This window comes from Gavialis gangeticus, unplaced genomic scaffold (assembly GCF_001723915.1).
Source record: "Gavialis gangeticus isolate Ggan-Ray unplaced genomic scaffold, GavGan_comp1, whole genome shotgun sequence".
Taxonomy (NCBI): Eukaryota; Metazoa; Chordata; order Crocodylia; family Gavialidae; genus Gavialis; species Gavialis gangeticus.
In genome coordinates, this window is record NW_017729024.1 from 11,213,702 (window position 1) to 11,224,188 (window position 10,487).

The window sequence follows — 10,487 nt, forward strand, 5'->3', positions numbered from 1 at the left end:
TGATCAGCTCATGGTCACTGTCACCTAGCTTCCCATCGATCACTAGGTCGCCGATTAGGTCATCCCCTGTAGCCAGTACCAGGTCAAGCAGAGCTTTGCCTCTTGTTGGCCCATAGACTTCTTGAGTCATGTAGAGGTCATCCATGCACAAGAGGAAGCTTTGCAACTGCTTGGATTTTGCTGACTGATCCTCCCACGAGATGTCCGGGTAATTGAAGTCACCCATGACAACCATGGTCCTGGAGCATGCAGCCTCATCCAGTTCATAGGTGAACTCCTGGTCAAGCTCAGGACTTTGGGTCGGAGGTCTGTAATAGACTCCCACCGTTGTGTCCCCTGTGCCATGCTCCCCATGGATTTTAACCTACGGAGTCTCCAGTCGTCCACTCTGATCGCCAATATCAGCTTGCAGGGATATGTAGCTTTCCTTAACATAGAAAGCTACACCCCCACCCCTTTTATCTATACGATCCCTCCTGTACAGGTTATAGCCATCTATACCTGAGGTCCAGTCATGGGTGGAGTCCCACCAGGTCTCCGTTATCCCTATGACATCATAATTATTTGCATTAAGCAGGAGGATGAGCTCCTCCTGCTTATTCCCCAAGCTCCTGGCATTTGTGTACAGGCAGGCAAGTGCCCCCTTGAGGGCTCTTGCCTTGCCCACAGATTGTACCAGGGCTGGGGCAAGGGTGGGCTCCCTTAAGTGCCTTGGCCTGCTGGCTTTGCAAGGGTTGCTCAGCAGGTCAGCAGTGGCGGTAGTCCCCCTGTCCCTCAACAAGCTTAGTTTAAAGCCCGGTGGAGCAGATCAGCCAGTCTGGCTGAGAAGAGCATCCTCCCCAGGAGAGAGAGGTGGAGGTCATCTCTTCCCAGCAGCTCGCTGTCTCTTTCACCAAAGAGCAGACCTGTGTGGGGATCTCCTTGCTGCTGCCCTGGGGAGGCATCCCATGTGTGCAGCAGCAGCAGCAGGGGAGGCAGTGTAGGGTTGTGTCCCTCACTGCTGTCATGCATGCAGGAGATGCCCTGCCAGGGCAGCATGGAGCTTGAAGTGGCTGGGCTGTAGAGGTCCTAGGAGGAGGGCAGCAGGGTGGGGAGCCACCTTTGAAGGAACTGCAGGGAGCAGGGGGCTGTGGATGGGATGTGAGGGGCACCAGCCTGGCTGGGGGGGCACTGGGGTGGGGGGACTGAGGGATACAAGCAGGGCCAGGGGGTTGTGCAGGGTGGGGGGTAAGAGTGAGGGGCCTTTCATTTTAATCATGGATTTGGGGGCGTTTATCAGAAATTTTGCAAATTTTTAATCAGGGAAAACCACGATCCCTGCTAATAAGTAACAGACTGCCTTCATTTCTGATAATGAGTATGATACCAAGCATCAGTTTTTTGAAGTAGCAAACATTGGTCAGCAAGCAAAAACCACCAAAGCTCAGTAAGTTCCACACTGGAATTATCCTGTAAAATATCACTTCAAGGTCATGTCCGCCAGTGTTCATTTTTCCAGACATTTACAATGTCATTTCAGATAACTCTAGTCATATAATAATGGCATTGGGACCAAGGAGAAAACACATGAAGAAATAAGTGTCAACTTATTATTAATACAGCTGTTCAGTATACAAAATACACAGTCCAAGTGACCAGAGAATAGACTGTAGTAGGAAAAGGAGAAATGCATTCAACCAAAAGGACTTAAGTTTGTATTGGGAAGACTTTTCCCCCAGTTTTCTCCTACTTTCTTCATATTCCTAGTGGTGGGAATGTTTGTGCTAGTGGTAGTGATAGTGCTAGAGATGTTTATGATGCTTTTTTTTTTTTAAAGGCAACATTGCATCAATGATGGGCTTAGCTGAGTGGATGCTGTTTGCCATTACTCCATTAGAAGGCCCCATTAGGAATTCACAAATTCAAACTGGAGCTGATTGCTGCTGATGGAGGACGTGAAGAATGCACTGAATCCTAATGATTTTGGTGGATGCACTAGCCACCTCCATATTCTTGGTGGCATGAGGATTGAATTTTGGAGGCAGGGTTTTCAATTGGTATTCTGTCCTATAGGACTTGGGTTGAATTTTTAATTAGTTGATGATAACTGACTGCTCACATACATGTTACGTTGTTTATTTGTACTGAAATGAAATAGGAATATTCATGAATTGATATTGCAGTTAGCATCGTTTCTCATTCACTACAACATTCACAAAAATGCCCAATGCAGTTACCACATTCTTCTACACTGTCTCATTCATCCGTGAATGAAGCTGTTTTACAACTTTATGAAGCTAACAGTAGAAAAGTAATTTAGCATCTAAAGTAAGTTCAGCTGGTCAAATGGTCGATTAGATATCAATTGTAGCATGCTGGGCCATCTTCCAGTCCATCAGCTCTGCAAAGCCCAGATCCAAAGTGCCACTGCAAAGCACTCACTATATAGCTAGCACTCATTTTCAACATATCATGCCCCCAAACCTTCAAGTTCTGGATTCAGTTTTGTAGATAATAGTGCCAGCATGATGTGTGCATTAATGTATGTATGTGTTGCCTCAGACCTCTTATGTAAACTTATTTTGTGTGTGTGGCAATTAGTTTAAAATTTAAAATGTATTAGTGTCAGAACATAAAATCTTGGGATGTTTTAACAATTCTATCTAGATCAGAAAAAATCCTTCAAAAACCAGACCTTCTGTAGGAGTTCCATCTTGGGATCATTTATAGGATATCTGAGCACCTTCCTCATGTACTGCACGAAGCACCATCTATCACATGTGGTTTGTTCTGTCATTCTCTCTGCATTGTAGAAGTGTCTCCTTTTCAGGAGAAGTTATTATTTTAATCTTTTTTAAGAAATACATGTTCATATTGCTATGCCTTCATGTTACAAAATGCAAGAATACAATTGGCTATAATATCAGGCCAAAAATTCCAACTCATGGGAAACTTGGAGATCAAAGGCATACATTTTTGAGAGGCCTCATTAACAGTCACTTAAGGCTGTAAAACTAAGTATTATGGCTGCCCTCATCTCTTCATTATCACTGAAGGAATTGGAGCATTTGCCTGACAATACTACCACATACTATACCTAAATCTATCCTCTATTTAGATGAACATGTATTCATAATTGATATCAAGAAGTATGCCTTCAGTGATGTGCACCTACCTATACCAGCAATAAATGGCAATCACCATGGTGGAAAACCTAATCTGTAACTTCTTGAGAATTTCCAAAATCAGCAGAATGTTACAGAGAATTAACTGGATGGTTGCTAGATCTGATGAAATTATTAATTGCATAAAATCTGTCAAATGAGTTTTTCTTTTTTAGATAGTCCACAAACAACTGGCCCCAACACTAAAGCGTACTCAGGTGTGACCAACAAAACTCAGAAGCAAAACAAAGATAAGTTCATGTCAATTCTGTCCTCCGTTTCTGAAGCAGTAAGGTTGGGGAGTGGGTAAGTCCTTAGAATATGTTACAGCAGCCTCAGAGCTCTTCTGTCTTTTTGATTGGTGCTGTTATTCCTCATTTCTTCCTGACAACAGTGGGGAAGCTAATGGCTTCTATTCATGTCAACCTTTTGATATCACATCAGAGCACACAAGTGTGGCTGCAGAGCTCCAGGTTGTGCCATATTCTATAAGCCAGCAGTTTGGGAGCAGTTTTTTGGATACAAACAAGTGTTTGTGGGAGCCAGGTTAGGTTTAGGCACTTAGTTTAAGATGCCTAAACCTGAATCAGGGTTGCCATGTGCAAGTGATTGCTTCTTGCCAGGAGGAGGCACAGGCAGCTGGAGGCAAGTAAGTCATGGGGAAAAGAGGAGTTGGTGTTCTGGGGACTGGTGCATCTGGGGGCGGGGGCATGTCTGGGGAGCTGGTGGGTCTAGGGGGAGGGATGCCTTCCCAGCTCAAGGAGGGGAAGTTAGTGTATGTGTGAGGGAGAAGCAGCTTCAAACTAGGGTCAGGAGAAGGGATAAAAACAGCAGAGTCCTGGGGCTGTGGTGAGTGGCTGGGAGGATGTACAAGTTTTTGTTAGGTCAGGTTAACCCATTTTAGGTTGGGTTCACCCATGCAGGTCTAAAGTTAGTTATAATCTAATGAGAAATTGTAGGGCATTTGTAGGGCAATCTAAACACTGCAAACACTTGTACACCTGGCCATTTATATCTCCCTAAGCTTGTTTAGGGTGATCTAAATGTAACATTTGTACATACCTTTTATCCCTTCACCTGGGGCTGCAACATTTCTGAAGTTACTTCAGGAATGGCCTTACCTTCTATTTTAACATTAACTCTTTTTTTAACATTTTAACAACTACCTCTTGTCCTGGATTGAACTCTGCTTAGGAAATCCTCTGATTTTTAAGTGATTTTTCTCTGTTCCCATCTCTATTCAGAAATATTTAGTGATATTATACATAGGGAGGCAAGTAGCTAGGCAAGCACATTCAATATAAATGCCCATGTTTATATACATGTTCTTTTCCTCAAACTTCTAGGAGAATGAAAATGGGTCATCTGAATGTTTGAGCATAAAACAGAATTCAGATCCAGTCTTTCACCAGTAGAAAAAGCTCTGTTATCCAGCATCCCCCGGGGAATGGGGGAGGCTGGTTAATCAAATATTCTGGTTAATCAAATGTACACTGTCTGGTGCCCTCCCCAGTGCCAGTGTGCCAGGGGACAGGGAGGAGGGCCCTGTGCAGGCTGCTTTGCCCCGCACAGGCTGCTTTGCCCTGGGCCATGGGCCAAAGAAGTGGCAAGAACTCTGCTCGCGGTGGCGGCGAAACCTGGAAGTGGTACCTTCAGTTTTGCCTTTGCCGTGTTCCTCGGATGCTGGTTAATAGAGTTTTCTGGCAAATAAAGTGCTGGTTAACACAGCTTTTGCTGTATTCTAAAAAAATGAAGCTTCACCATGCTTCAAATCATGGAGTTACATTTTATGGAACCATGGAGCAGATCCTATTCCACTTATTAGGCATTTATGTGTACCAAGCACCTACCCTAATATGATCCTATTCCTTTGTGCACAAATCCCTGAAAAACAGTTAACAAAAAAGATGGATTGGCTCTCTTATTTACTGAAGATGTAGTCTTCAGGCTAAGGTGATATTGTGTCATGATGGGAGGAGCATTAATGATTTTCTTTTCAAGTGCCTTTTTCAGGAAGTCAGGTGCCTAAATCTATTTATTACTTTAATAGGTGAAAGGGGATCTGGCCTTATATACTTATTTGGACACTAGGGATGTTGGTTGTAGCTGTACTGATCTAAGGACATAGGCAGACAAGGTTTTTTGAGTAAATGTGATATTTTTTATTAGACCAACTGGGTAATCAACCCTACCTCCATCAGACCCCAACTAACTCCTTCAGACTACAGTCTCTGATTGATTTCCATCAAATTCAATCATCACCTCTCCATCAGACTATCTCTTAAATACTCCAGCACCAATATTTCCTTTTTAGACACAATGATCTATATCCAGAATGGTAAAATACAAACCACCATACAAGAAACCCATGGACCAACGTACTCAGAAAAAGGAATCACCCTAAACACACCATGAATGCTGTAATACACAGCCAAGCCCTCTGATACCATCCGTGAGAGGAAAAGCCCTGGGGATGTATGGAAACCCAAAAGTGTTCATTACACTACATTTACCTCAGGCATGAGAGGGAATACAGCCGGGGCCTGGAGCACCATGCTATACCTCCTGAGTGAATGATTCATTTGGACTGGCAGTTGCAGAGCCTAGAACAGTACTTCTGGATCTGGAGAGGGGCAGCCAAGGACAGACTGCAGCATCTGGGCAGAGGAGATGATGGAGGACTCCCCTGCCTGTGCCAGTCTGCAGTAAAGTGCAGGTAAAGAGTGCAAGAAAGCAGGAATGGGCAGTCAGAGGACTGCCAGCCAACTTAGGTACCAGTAGGCAGGGCATCAGGGATACCTGCCTGACTAAAAAGTAGCACTTGGGCTGAAGAGGAACTGGGTCAGAGGAGGCACAGGAGCCTAAGCCCATGGTGAGCTGGGGGGAGGGAAAAGGGGGGCTTGTTTTGTGTGGGTGCAACCAGTAATTGATTTTGTTGAGAGACTGATAGTAAACTGATAGCGGGATCAACCCTGAACACATTGATAGACTTTTCAGTCAATTTCAGCTTATCGATGGTGATTTGAATGTGTCTGTTTGAGTTTTTTGCTTCTGATGATTTATTGTGCTGTGTAGATTCTTGATCATTCCCAGAGAAAAGGATGAGCCCTGAAGAAATAAAGGGACCTAAGTTGATGCCCCCTCTGAGACTCCGCGAGAATTAAGTGGGTAGGCCCAAGTTCATTCATTCTTGAGGTATTATTGTTTCCCATAGATGGGGAGAAGCTCTGGAGGCGAGATTGGTCATTTAGACTTGTGGGCTGGAAAGAGTGCCCTACCTGCCACTAGAGTGTTAACTACAAGGAAGAGACTCAGTAATATCCAGGATGTGGTAAGGGTGGGGTGTAGGGGAGATGGAGCCCAACAAAGAAATTCCTTCTGCAGGCCTGCATTCATTACTCAGCAGAAGCAGCTCCCTATCTGAAACAAGATGAAAGTTATGGCAGGTGAGAAAAATAACACCATTGAGTGGCTGAGGGGTAGTGGCAACCTGCCCAGCTTGACAACATTCAATGGGAAGTTGCCAAGTTGAAGAGGGCCCAGATCTTACAGTACCTACCCCTGACATGACTGAATTTCCACTAAGGAGAACACCTGTGATCGTCACCTCACAAATCTCAAAAGGGCTTTCACTCAACAAGGACATACCTCCAGAGAGATAGATCGTACTTTTGAAAGGGCTACCTAAATACCACATGAGTGTGCAGTATAAAGAGAAAATCCCCATAAATCCCACACCATTAGTTATTATGACATACAATCCTTCTAAGGAACCTATAAAAGAAATCCTCAAACAATTGCAACCCATACTAAAAGACCCAATTCTTAAAGAGATCTTTCCAGAACCACCTATCCTAGTCTTTAAACAAGCACTGAACCTCTCCAGCCTCATTACCAGAAGCAAACTTGCCCAAAGGACACCAAATGGATCCAGACCAGGCCAGGACAAAAAATGTAAAACCTGCCAACACATCTCCACCACTGCCACAGTAACCATACCCCACAACTGAATCATCACCATTCCTGGATCTTATAGCTGCACCTGCAGAAATGTAATATCTGTCATCCAATGCACTGAATGCCCTGATGGAAAATACATAGGAGAAACTAAACAACAACTGCGTAACAGAATGGACACACACACACTGAAAATCTATCAAAGACTGAAATTTCCAAATACTCGTGGTTGCACACTTCTCACAAGACGACCACTCTTTCTCCAATCTTTCAGTTCTAATCCTCAAAGAGAATTTACAAAACACCTTTTAGAAATGAGCCTACAAATTTCACTCCATAAATCTACTGGATACAAAAAATCATGGCTTAAATATAGACATTGGATTTATGGCACATTATAACTTGCCTGCCATCTGATAACCCCAGGTAACCTCTACATTTCATCAGCTACATTCTATCACCAGGTCAATATTTCCCCCTTCTCCTTCCATCCACCTACCTGTCTCTCACCTATTGTCTCCCATTCCCTCTGATCTTCACTGCCATGCATTTGCATTTTCACAGGTCTGCATTTTGCATATTGGCGTCCATTCCACCCAGGAGAGCACACACCCACCAGCAGACTCTTATGCCTGAAGAAAGGTGTTTGTGCCTGAAAGCCTGGAAAGAATAATTTTTCCAACTATTTAGTTGGTTTAATACAAGATTGAATCACATTTACCCAAAGAACCTTGTCTACCTATTTGGACACTGAATATTCAAGCAGGTCATTTTGAGACATGTCAGAACACCAGATTACCCATAAAGATGCTATATTAGCAGTTTTTTAAAGTGCTAAGTTACTGCATTTCTAATAATAGTTATCTTTTTTATTGTATAAAACATGTAGACATACAACTATAAATGTAAAGGACCAAAACATATTGTAGAAAAAGGTTTTATCTTCACAAAGAGGGTAGGGAATGGCTACGTTTATAATCTTTTCTCCCCTGCTCTACCCAAGGCTGGCCATATTATTTTTGCTGGCTCAGTAAGTATCTAGCTCAGTTTACATTACTGACAGGGCAAAGGTTTGAACGCAACTTCAAAATATTTGTCAATCCTGACTCTCTGTCCAGTAATGATCACAGAGGTATGATCCGGTAACAGAATGTTATCCAAGAAGCAGCTCCACATCAAGAACCAGTAATTAAAGACTTAAAAAGTATTATGCTTTTTTCATTTATTAACTTGTGTGATGTGGGAAAGGACTTTTCCAAATCTTTTTAGAACTCTAATGAGCACATTTCAAGAGATTACTACCACCTCCTTAACTTAACCAACTTCTCAACCACTGCTCCAAGGGAATCACATGAGCACTTGACCTCTGTAAGATTTTAAGAAGAAAAACAAACTTCATAAAACTTAATCACATTAGTTAAAGCTGGAAGGATGTTTTAATGCCCCTCCTAAGCCACCAAGTTCCATTACCTGAAACCCATCAACATAATCCTTCCTTAGGAAGAAAGGAGTGAATCAAATTGAAAAGATTTGTAATTGAATTATCCTCAGTCTAGGGGCAATTAGAACCATTTTTTATTGGAACACCTAGATATAACCTTGACTGTGTCTAATTAGTCTATCAACTCAGATAATAAGAAAATGCAGGAAGACTTTTACAGTGTTATAAAAATTGAAACGAGTTCATATTGTTGATAGTATGTGTACTGGAGAAACAGGGAGAAAGACACAGTAAGAAAAGATGAAGAAAATAAAGACAGAAAATATATCTTTTAGTGAGTATTGAAAGACTTCTTATATGTTGAAAGTTATAAATTCACTACCTCATCTGAGTATTTCTTTTTGTGAATTGGTAATATTTTTAGTTTAGCAAATTTGTGAAATCTGGTCTTAACAAAAATAATGTTTTATTATGGTTTTGCTTACTCACAGCATATAGGGAAATTTGAATTTTAGATTTCAGAGTTATAAAGCAAATTTGGGAGTAATACACAAATCACTAAAGCAGCAGATAATTACAATAAAACATAAGACTTCATTTTCTGCTCCCATCATCTTCTTGCGTTTAGAACATTAAAATTTGTTTTGCTCCTCTATTCTATTGCCTTGATATCTGAAAAGTATAGTGACTTTGGAAGATGAGGTATTATTGAATTAGATGTTCATGGAGTGTTGCTGTATCTGGTGCTATTTGAGTGAGGGTGTTTATTTTTGTACTTTTTTTTTTCTATTGCAGCTCTAGAGCATTGGAGGCTGTTCAAAAAACAAATCCTTCATATCTTATCTTTGCATTCACTCTGTTACTAATTTAATATAAAAAAAGAATCATGAGCAGGGGAAAAACTTGGCTTACAAAAATTAAGAGTATAATATGTTGTCTTTAATGACAGTACACATATCTGCTTACAAAAATACTTTAGCTCAAATAAGAATTCATATTCTGAGCTTAAGTGAAATTTCTGCAATGAGGTTCAAGCTCAAAGTTTAACATTTTAGCATGCTTTTTGACACTATTTAAAACATATTTATAAATACAGAAAAACTCTGGTGAAGTACTTGGCCCACAATTTGACTTCCATCTTTTTGTTAAGGGACCAGTTTTGCTTTCTTGTTTATAGGTGTAACATCGGTCAGAAGGAAGGAGAGTAACTGGGAAACATGCATTTAGAACATATGGTCTCTGTTTGGTCAAAGTCTCTATTAGGTGCTGTCAGCTAGCATGGTTTTATCTCAAGTCTCACAGTTTAGGTTCCTCATAAAAGTCTTAACTACTGGAGCCATATGATTATTTGAGATTCTCAGCTTTCATTAAAAAAAAAACCTATTCTTGGGTAAAATTTTTTGAAGTGTCTAATTCACTGAGGCACATAAGTCCAACTGACTTTTGGTTGGATTTAAGTCACTAATGAGCTTTTTAAAATTTTATCCCTACAATTCAAAGTTACTGAAACCTTGCCTCTTAACAGCTCAAAATAACATTCATGTTAAAATAAACACATTATTTATTTATTTATTTTAATCAATGTCTTAATCAAATAAGATTAAGACATTTCCTGCTTGGTGCAGGGGTCTGGATCCGATGATCCTCCAAGGTTCCTTCCGGGGTTACAATCTATGAAAATATAATTTTAGGAATCCCACTTATGATTTTTGAGTAATTGGGTGGCATTCTTGCAATATTAGCTCATTAATTAATGCTAAAAAGCTCCTTAATTCATGCTACGCGGCCTCTGAGCATCTCAGTTACATCACTTCAGGTGAGGCATAACTCTGGGCCATCCTACCTAGCTTGTGTAACTTCAGTCAGTTCCATGGAGATAAAATAAGGAACTTGCAGTCCTGCAGCATCCCAGGATACATTGCTTCCACCGTCTCCCCCCCCCCCCC

The 10,487-nt window shown here is 41.4% G+C and overlaps 1 long non-coding RNA gene across 1 annotated transcript in view; it reads left to right on the forward strand.

The window, feature by feature from the left end:
- LOC109297239 overlaps window positions 1-10,487 on the forward strand; it is a 116,854-nt gene that overhangs the window by 99,735 nt on the left and 6,632 nt on the right. The window contains exon 2 of the long non-coding RNA XR_002097253.1: window positions 3,320-3,449. This is a non-coding gene — a long non-coding RNA (uncharacterized LOC109297239). The remainder of the gene's footprint in view (window positions 1-3,319; window positions 3,450-10,487) is intronic.